The sequence below is a fragment of the Apium graveolens genome, chromosome 7, assembly GCF_009905375.1.
Source record: "Apium graveolens cultivar Ventura chromosome 7, ASM990537v1, whole genome shotgun sequence".
In the NCBI taxonomy this organism is placed as follows: domain Eukaryota; kingdom Viridiplantae; phylum Streptophyta; class Magnoliopsida; order Apiales; family Apiaceae; genus Apium; species Apium graveolens.
The window spans coordinates 159,708,054-159,720,228 of NC_133653.1; positions in this window are offsets into that span (position 1 = coordinate 159,708,054).

The following is a 12,175-nucleotide window of genomic DNA, read 5'->3' on the forward strand; positions in this document are numbered from 1 at the left end:
TTTGCACCCTATATGAATCACTTTCCACTATATATTTGTACAATTAACATGTTAACATTATACACGTCCAATTTGACATCCTTTTACCACCTCTTAGTTCCACTTTCATACAAGTCAATATTTTTCCACATTTTGGTTCTAATCAACCATGTAAGTCACTTTTCACCATATTAGAGTCACTTTTCACCTTATAAGATTCATTTTCCACCATATATACAACAATTAACATGCTAACATCAAATTTATCCAATTTGACATCCTTTTACCACCTATTAATGCCACTGTCATACAAGTTAATTTTGTTCCACATTTTGGCTCTAATCAACCATGTAAGTCACTTTTCACAGTATTAGAGTCACTTTGCACCCTATAAGAGTCACTTGCCACCATATATTGATACAATTAACATGTTAACATCATGTACATGTAATTAGACATCCTGTAACCACCTCTTGGTACCCCTTTCTTACAACTCAATTTTGGGCCACATTTTGGCTCTAATCAAACATGTAAGTGACTTCTCATAATATTAGAGTCACTTTGCACCTTATAAGAGTCACTTCCATCATATATTGGTACAATTAACATGTTAACATCATGTACATGCAATTAGAAATCCTTTTACCACCTCTTAGTACCATATTCATACAAGTCAATCTTGGTCCACATTTTGGTTCCAATTAATCATGTAAGTCACTTTTTACCATATTAGAGTGATTTTGCACCCTATATGAGTCACTTTCCACTATATATTTGTACAATTAACATGTTAACATTATACACGTCCAATTTGACATCCTTTTACCACCTCTTAGTTCCACTTTCATACAGGTCAATATTTTTCCACATTTTGGTTCTAATCAACCATGTAAGTCACTTTTCACCATATTAGAGTCACTTTTCACCTTATAAGATTCATTTTCCACCATATATACAACAATTAACATGTTAACATCAAATTTATCCAATTTGACATCCTTTTACCACCTATTAATGCCACTGTCATACAAGTTAATTTTGTTCCACATTTTGGCTCTAATCAACCATGTAAGTCACTTTTCACAGTATTAGAGTCACTTTGCACCCTATAAGAGTCACTTGCCACCATATATTGATACAATTAACATGTTAACATCATGTACATGCAATTAGACATCCTTTAACCACCTCCTGTTACCCTTTTCCTATAAGTCAAATTTGGGCCATATTTTGGCTATAATCAATCATGTAAGTGATTTCTCACCATATTAGAGTCACTTTGCACCTTATAAGAGTCACTTGTCATCATATATTCGTACAATTAACATGTTAACATCATGTACATGAAATTAGAAATCCTTTTACCACCTCTTAGTTCCACATTCATACAAGTCAATTTTGGTCCGCATTTAGGTTCTAATTAAACATGTAAGTCACTTTTCACCATATTAGGGTCACTTTGAACCCTATTTGAGTCACATTCCACCACATATACAACAATTAACATGTTAACATCATATACATCCAATTTGACATCCTTTTACCACCTATTAATTCCACTTTCATACAAGTTAATATTGTTACACATTTTGGCTCTAATCACCCATGTAAGTCACTTTTCACCATATTAGAGTCACTTTGCACCCTATAAGAGTCACTTGCCACCATATATTGATACAATTAACATGTTAACATCATGTACATGCAATTAGACATCCTTTAACCACCTCTTGGTACCCATTTCTTACAAGTCAAATTTGGGCCATATTTTGGCTCTAATCCATCATGTAAGTGATTTCTCACCATATTAGAGTCACTTTACATCTTATAAGAGTCACTTGCCATGATATATTTGTACAATTAACATGTTAACATCATGTACATGGAATTAGACATCCATTAACCACCTCTTGGTACCCCTTTCCTACAAGTCAATTTTGGGCCATATTTTGGCTCTAATCAATAATGTAAGTGATTTCTCAGCATATTAGAGTCACTTTGCACCTTATAAGAGTTACTTTCCATCATAAATTGGTACAATTAACATGTTAATATCATGTACGTGCAATTAGAAATCCTTTTACCACCTCTTACTTTCACATTCATACAAGTCAATTTCGGTCCACATTTTGGTTCTAATTAACCATGTAACACCCTATAATATTCACTTTCCAACATATATTGATACAATTAACATATTAACATCATGTACATGCAATTAGACATCCTTAACCACCTCTTGGTACCCTTTTCTACAAGTCAAGTTTGGGCCACATTTTGGCTTTAATCAATCATGTAAGTGACTTCTCACCATATTAGAGTCACTTTGCACCTTATAAGAGTCACTTGCCATCATATATTGGTATAATTAAAATGTTAACATCATGTACATGCAATTAGAAATCATTTCTCTTAGTGCCACATTCATAAAAGTCAATTTTGGTCCACATTTTAGTTCTAATTAACAATGTTAATCACTTTTCACCATTTAAGAGTCACTCTGCACCCTATAAGAGTCACTTTCCACAATATATACAACAATTTACATGTTAACATCATATATATCCAATTTGACATCCTTTTACAACCTATTAATGCCACTTTCATACAAGTTAATTTTGTTTCACATTTTGGCTCAAATCAACCATGTAAGTCAGTTTTCACCATATTAGAGTCATTTTGCACCTCATAAGAGTCACTTGACACCATATATTGATACAATTAACATGTTAACAACATGTACATGCAATTAGACATCCTTTAACCACCTCTTGGTACCCCTTTCCAACACGTCAATTTTGGGCCACATTTTGGCTCTAATCAATCATGTAATTGACCTCTCACCATATTAGAGTCACTTTGAACCTTATAAGAGTCACTTGACATCATATATTGCTACAATTAACATGTTAACATCGTGTACATGCAATTAGAAATCCTTTTACAACCTCTTAGTGCAACATTCATACAAGTCAATTTTGGTCCACATTTTGGTTTTAATTAACCATGTAAGTCACTTTTCACCATATTAAAGTCATTTCGCACCTTATATGGGTCACTTTCCACAATCTATTTGTATAATAAACATGTTAACATCATATAAATCCAATTCGACATCCTTTTACCACTTCTTATTTCCACTTTCATACAGGTCAATTTTGTTCCACATTTTAGTTCTAATCAACCATGTAAGTCACTTTTCACCATATTAGAGTCACTTTGCACCCTATAAGAGTCACCTTTCACCATATATATAACAATTAACATGTTAACATCATATACATCCAATTTGACATGCTTTTACCACTTATTAATGCCACTTTAATACAAGTTAATTTTGTTCCACATTTTAGCTCTAATTAATCATGTAAGTCACTTTTCACCATGTTCGAGTCACTTTGCACCCTATAAGAGTCACTTGCCCCATATATTGATACAATTAACATGTTAACATCATGTACATGGAATTAGACATCCTTTAACCACCTCCTGGTACCCCTTTCCTACAAGTCAATTTTGGGCCACATTTTGGCTCTAATCAATCATGTAAATGAATTCTCACCATATTAGAGTCACTTTGCACATTCTAAGAGTCACTTGCCATTATATATTGGAACAATTAACATATTAACATCATGTACATGCAATTAGAAATCCTTTTACCACCTATTAGTGTCATATTCATACAAGTCAATTTTGGTCCATATTTTCGTTCTAATTAACCATGTTAGTCACTTTTCACCATATTAGAGTCAGTTTGCACCCTATAAAAGTCATTTTCTACCATATATACAACAATTGACATGTTAACATCATATACATCCAATTTGACATCCTTTTACCACCTATTAATGCCACTTTTATACAAGTTAATTTTGTTCCACATTTTGGCTCTAATCAACCATGTAAGTCACTTTTCACTATATTAGAGTACTTTGCACCATATAAGAGTCACTTGCCACCATATATTGATACAATTAACATGTTAACAACATGTACATGCAATTAGACATCCTTTACCCATTTCTTGTACCCCTTTCCTACAAGTCAATTTTGGGCCACATTTTGGCTCTAATCAATCATGTAAGTGACTTTTCACCATATTAGAGTCAATTTACACCTTATAAGAGTCACTTGCTATCATATATTGGTACAATTAACATGTTAACATCATGTACATGCAATTAGAAATTCTTTTACAACTTCTTAGCACCATATTCATACAAGTCAATTTTGGTCCATATTTTGTTTCTAATTAACCATGTAAGACACTTTTCACCATATTTGAGTCATTTTGCACCCTATATGAGTTACTTTCCACAATATATTTGTATAATTAACATGTTAACATCATATACATCCAATATGACATCCTTTTACCACCTCTTAGTTCCACTTTCATACAGGTCAATTTTGTTCCACATTTTGGTTCTAATCAACCATGTAAGCTTTTCACCATATTAGAGTCACTTTGCAACTTATAAGAGTCACTTTCCACCATATATGCAATAATTAACATGTTAACATCATATACATCCAATTTGACATCCTTTTACCACCTATTAATGCTACTTTTATACAAGTTAATTTTGTTTCACATTTTGGCTCTAATCAACCATGTAATTCACCTTTCACCATATTAGAGTCACTTTGTACCCTATAAGAGTCACTTGCCCCATATATTGATACAATTAACATGTTAACATCATGTACATGCAATTAGACATCCTTTAACCACCTCTTGGTACCCCTTTTCTACAAGTCAATTTTGGGCCACATTTTGTCTCTAATCAATCACGTAGGTGATCTCTCACCATATTAGAGTCACTTTGCACCTTATAAGAGTCACTTGCTATCATATATTGGTACAATTAACATGTTAACATCATGTACATGTAATTAAAAATCCTTTTACAACCTCTTAGTGCCACATTCATACAAGTCAATTTTGGTCCACATTCTGGTTCTAATTAACCATGTAAGTCACTTCCAACCATATTACAGTCATTTTGCACCCTATATGAGTCACTTTACACAATCTATTTTTATAATAAACATGTTAATATCATATACATCCAATTTGACATCATTTAACCATCTCTTAGTTCCACTTTCATACAAGTCAATTTTGTTCCACATTTTGGTTCTAATCAACCATGTAAGTCACTTTTTACCATATTAGAGTCACTTTGCACCGTATAAGAGTCTCCTTCCACCATATATACAACAATTAACATGTTAACATCATATACATCCAATTTGACATGCTTTTACTACCTATTAATGCCACAGTCATACAAGTTAATTTTGGGCCACATTTTGGTTCTAATCAAACATGTAAGTGACTTCTCATAATATTAGAGTCACTTTGCACCTTATAAGAGTCACTTCCATCATATATTGGTACAATTAACATGTTAATATCATGTACATGCAATTAGAAATCCTTTTACCACCTCTTAGTACCACATTCATACAAGTCAATCTTGGTCCACATTTTGGTTCCAATTAACCATGTAAGTCACTTTTCACCATATTAGAGTGATTTTGCACCCTATATGAGTCACTTTCCACCATATATTTGTACAATTAACATGTTAACATTATACACGTCCAATTTGACATCCTTTTACCACCTCTTAGTTCCACTTTCATACAGGTCAATATTTTTCCACATTTTGGTTCTAATCAACCATGTAAGTCACTTTTCACCATATTAGAGTCACTTTTCACCTTATAAGATTCACTTTCCACCATATATACAACAATTAACATGTTAACATCAAATTCATCCAATTTGACATCATTTTACCACCTATTAATGCCACTGTCATACAAGTTAATTTTGTTCCACATTTTGGCTCTAATCAACCATGTAAGTCACTTTTCACAGTATTAGAGTCACTTTGCACCCTATAAGAGGCACTTGCCACCATATACTGATACAATTAACATGTTAACATCATATACATCAAATTTGACATGCTTTTACTACCTATTAATGCCAATGTCATACAAGTTAAATTTGGGCCATATTTTGGCTCTAATCAATCATGTAAGTGATTTCTCACCATATTAGAGTCAGTTTGCACCTTATAAGAGTCACTTGCCATCATACATTGGTACAATTAACATGTTAACATCATCTACATGAAATTAGAAATCCTTTTACCACCTCTTAGTGCCACATTCATACAAGTCAATTTTGGTCCGCATTTAGGTTCTAATTAAACATGTAAGTCACTTTTCACCATATTAGAGTCACTTTGAACCCTATTTGAGTCACATTCCACCATATATACAACAATTAACATGTTAACATCATATACATCCAATTTGACATCCTTTTACCACCTATTAATTCCACTTTCATACAAGTTAATTTTGTTACACATTTTGGCTCTAATTAACCATGTAAGTCACTTTTCACCATATTAGAGTCACTTTGCACCCTATAAGAGTCACTTGCCACCATATATTGATACAATTAACATGTTAACATCATGTACATGCAATTAGACATCCTTTAACTAGCTCTTGGTACCCCTTTCTTACAAGTCAAATTTGTGCCATATTTTGGCTCTAATCAATCATGTAAGTGATTTCTCACCATATTAGAGTCACTTTACACCTTATAAGAGTCACTTACCATGATATATTTGTACAATTAACATGTTAACATCATGTACATGCAATTAGACATCCATTAACCACCTCTTGGTACCCCTTTCCTACAAGTCAATTTTGGGCCACATTTTGGCTCTAATCAATAATGTAAGTGATTTCTCACCATATTAGAGTCACTTTGCACCTTATAAGAGTTACTTTCAATCATATATTGGTACAATTAACATGTTAATATCATGTACGTGCAATTAGAAATGCTTTTACCACCTCTTACTTTCACATCCATACAAGTCAATTTTGGTCCATATTTTGGTTCTAATTAACCATGTAACACCCTATAATATTCACTTTCCAACATATATTGATACAATTAACATATTAACATCATGTACATGCAATTAGACATCCTTAACCACCTCTTGGTACCCTTTTCTACAAGTCAAGTTTGGGCTACATATTGGCTTTAATCAATCATGTAAGTGACTTCTCACCATATTAGAGTCATTTTGCACCTTATAAGAGTCACTTGCCATCATATATTGGTATAATTAAAATGTTAACATCATGTACATGCAATTAGAAATCATTTCTCTTAGTGCCACATTCATAAAATTCAATTTTGGTCCACATTTTAGTTCTAACTAACAATGTTAATCACTTTTCACCATTTAAGAGTCACTCTGCACCCTATAAGAGTCACTTTCCACAATATATACAACAATTTACATGTTAACATCATATATATCCAATTTGACATCCTTTTACAACCTATTAATGCCACTTTCATACAAGTTAATTTTGTTTCACATTTTGGCTCAAATCAACCATGTAATTCTGTTTTCACCATATTAGAGTCATTTTGCACCCTATAAGAGTCACTTGACACCATATATTGAAACAATTAACATGATAACAACATGTACATGCAATTAGACATCCTTTAACCACCTCTTGGTACCCCTTTCCAACACGTCAATTTTGGGCCACATTTTGGCTCTAATCAATCATGTAATTGACCTCTCACCATATTAGAGTCACTTTGCACCTTATAAGAGTCACTTGACATCATATATTGCTACAATTAACATGTTAACATCATGTACATCCAATTAGAAATCCTTTTACAACCTCTTAGTGCCACATTCATACAAGTCAATTTTGGTCCACATTTTGGTTTTAATTAACCATGTAAATCACTTTTCACCATATTAAAGTCATTTCGCACCTTATATGAGTCACTTTTCACAATCTATTTGTATAATAAACATGTTAACATCATATAAATCCAATTCGACATCCTTTTACCACCTATTTATGCCACTTTTATAAAAGTTAATTTTGTTTCACCTTTTGGCTCTAATCAACCTTGTAAGTCACATTTCACCATATTAGAGGTCAATTTTGTTCCACATTTTAGTTCTAATCAACCATGTAAGTCACTTTTCACCATATTAGAGTCACTTTGCACCCTATAAGAGTCACCTTTCACCATATATACAACAATTAACATGTTAACATCATATACATGCAATTAGACATCCTTTAACCACCTCTTGGTACCCCATTCCTACAAGTTAATTTTGGGCCATATTTTGTCTCTAATCAATCATGTAGGTGATCTCTCACCATATTAGAGTCACTTTGCACCTTATAAGAGTCACTTGCTATCATATATTGGTATAATTAACATGTTAACATCATGTACATGTAATTAGAAATCCTTTTACAACCTCTTAGTGCCACATTCATACAAGTCAATTTTGGTCCACATTTTGGTTCTAATTAACCATGTAAGTCACTTTTCACCATATTAGAGTCATTTTGCACCTTATATGAGTCACTTTCCACAATCTATTTGTATAATAAACATGTTAATATCATATACATCCAATTTGACATCCTTTTACCATCTCTTAGTTCCACTTTCATACAGGTCAATTTTGTTCCACATTTTGGTTCTAATCAACCATGTAAGTCACTTTTTACCATATTAGAGTCACTTTGCACCCTATTAGAGTTACCTTCCACCATATATACAACAATTAACATGTTAACATCATATATATCCAATTTGACATCCTTTTACAACCTATTAATGCCACTTTCATAAAAGTTAATTTTGGTCCACATATTGGCTCTAGTCAACCATGTAAGTCACTTTTCACATATTAGTCACTTTGCACCCTATAAGAGTCACTCGCCCCATATATTGATACAATTAACATGTTAACATCATGTACATGCAATTAGACATCCTTTAACCACCTCTTCGTAACCCTTTCTTACAAGTCAATTTTGGGCCACATTTTGGTTCTAATCAATCATTTAAGTGACTTCTCACCATATTAGAGTCACTTTGCACCTTATAAGAGTCACTTGTCATCATATATTGGTACAATTAACATGTTAACATCATGCACATGCAATTAGAAATCCTTTTACGACCTCTTAGCACCACATTCGTACAAGTCAATTTTGGTCCAGATTTTGTTTCTAATTAACCATGTAAGTCACTTTTTACCATATTAGAGTCATTTTGCACCCTATATGAGTCACTTTACATAATCTATTTGTATAATAAACATGTTAACATCATATACATCCAATTTAATATCCTTTTACCACCTCTGAGTTCCACTTTCATACAGGTCAATTTTGTTCCACATTTTGATTCTAATCAACCATGTAAGTCGCTTTTCACCATATTAGAGTCACTTTACACCTTATAAGAGTCACTTTCCACCATATATAAAACAATTAACATGTTGACATCATATACATTCAATTTGACATCCTTTTACCACCTATTAATGCCACTTTCATACAAGTTAATTTTGTTTCACATTTTGGCTCTAATCAACCATGTAAGTCACTATTCACAATATTATTGTCACTTTGCACCCTATAAGAGTCACTTTCCCCATATATTGATATAATTAACATGTTGACATCATATACATTCAATTTGACATCCTTTTACCACCTATTAATGCCACTTTCATACAAGTTAATTTTGTTTCAGATTTTGGCTCTAATCAACCATGTAAGTCACTGTTCACAATATTAGTGTCACTTTGCACCCTATAAGAGTCACTTGCCCCATATATTGGTACAATTAACAGGTTAACATCATGTACATGCAATTAAAAATCCTTTTACAACCTCTTAGTGCCACATTCATACAAGTCAATTTTGGTCCATATTTTGGTTCTATTAACCATGTTAGTCACTTTTCACCATATTAGAGTCACTTTTCACCCTATCAAAGTCACTTTCCACCATATATATAACAACTAACATGTCAAATATCATATACATACAATTTGACATCCTTTTACCACCTAATAATGCCACTTTTATACAAGTTAATTTTGTTCCACATTTTGGCTCTAATTAACCATGTAAGTCACTTTTCACCATATTAGAGTCACTTTGCACCCTATAAGAGTCACTTGCCATAATATATTGATACAATTAACATGTTAGCATCATGTACATGCAATTAGACGTCTTTTAACCACCTCTTCGTACCTTTTTCAACAAGTCAATTTTGGGCCACATTTTGGCTCTAATCAGTCATTTAAGTGATTTATCACCATATTAGAGTCACTTTGCACCTTATAAGAGTCAATTGCCATCCTATATTGGTACAATTAACATGTTAACATCATGTACATGCAATTAGAAATCCTTTTACAACCTCTTAGCGCCATATTCATACAAGTCAATTTTGGTCCACATTTTATTTCTAATTAACCATGTAAGTCACTTTTCACCATATTAGAGTCATTTTGCACCCTATATGCGTTACTTTCCATAATATATTTGTATAATTAACATGTTAACATCATATACATCCAATTTGACATCCTTTTACCACCTCTTAGTTCCACTTTCATACAGGTCAATTTTGTTCCACATTTTGGTTCTAATTAACCATGTAAGCTTTTCACCATATTAGAGTCACTTTGCAACTTATAAGAGTCACTTTCCACCATATATACAACAATTAACATGTTAACATCATATACATCCAATTTGACATCCTTTTACCACCTATTAATGCCACTTTCATACAAGTTAATTTTGTTTCACATTTTGGCTCTAATCAACCATGTAAGTCACCTTTCACCATATTAGAGTCACTTTACACCTTATAAGAGTCACTTTCCACCATATATAAAACAATTAACATGTTAACATCATATACAATGAATTTCACATCCTTTTACCACCTATTAGTGCCACTTTCATACAAGTTAATTTTGTTTCACATTTTGGCTCTAATCAACCATGTAAGTCACTTTTCGCAATATTAGAATCACTTTGCACCCTATAAGAGTCACTTGCCCCATATATTGATACAATTAACATGTTAACATCATGTACATTCAATTAGACATCTTTTAACCACCTCTTGGTACCCCTTTCCTACAAGTCAATTTTGGGCCACATTATGGCTCTAATCAATCATGTAAGTGACCTCTCACCATATTAGAGTCACTTTGCACCTTATAAGAGTCATTTGCCATCATATATTGGTACAATTAACATGTCAACATGTACATGCAATTAAAAATCCTTTTACAACCTCTTAGTGCCACATTCATACAAGTGAATTTTTGTCCATATTTTTGTTCTAATTAACCATGTTAGTCACTTTTCACAATATTAGAGTCACTTTGCACCCTATCAAAGTCGCTTTCCATCATATATATAACAATTGACATGTCAAAATGCATATACATACAATTTGACATCCTTTTACCACCTAATAATGCCACTTTTATACAATTTAATTTTGTTCCACATTTTGGCTCTAATCAACCATGTAAGTAACTTTTCAGCATATTAGAGTCACTTTGCACCCTATAAGAGTCACTTGCCACCATATATTGATACAATATAAGGTTAACATCATTTAAATGCAATTAGACATCCTTTAACCACCTCTTGGTACCCTTTTCTACAAGTCAAGTTTGGGCCACATGTTGGCTCTAATCAATCATGTAAGTGACTTCTCACTATATTAGAGTCACTTTGCACCTTATAAGAGTCACTTGCCATCATATATTGGTACAATTAACATGTTAACACCATGTACATGCAATTAGAAATCCTTTTACAACCTCTTAGTGCCACATTTATACAAGTCAATTTTGGTCCACATTTTGTTCTAATTAACCATGTAAGTCACTTTTCACCATATTAGAGTCATTTTTCACCCTATATGAGTCACTTACCACAATCTATTTGTATAATATGTTGGATTTTTAAACGCAGCGGGGCATGGCAAAACACTTTTACACATACAAAATCCAAATAAAAGCATATAAATCGTGAATAAAAATTCGAGGGATCGAATCTAACCTTTTAAAATAATTCGGAGACAACGATCAGAGATCCTTAGCAGTTGCTCCTCAAGTGTGAAGCACTCCACCGGTATCCACCAAGAAAACGATGTTAAGGAGGAGGAAGGAGGTGGAGAGAATTGGGTTTTGCAAACTTTTTGGGTTTTCGGGTTCGATGTGGGTTGGAATAAAATAGGGTCTATAATAGTGTATTTATA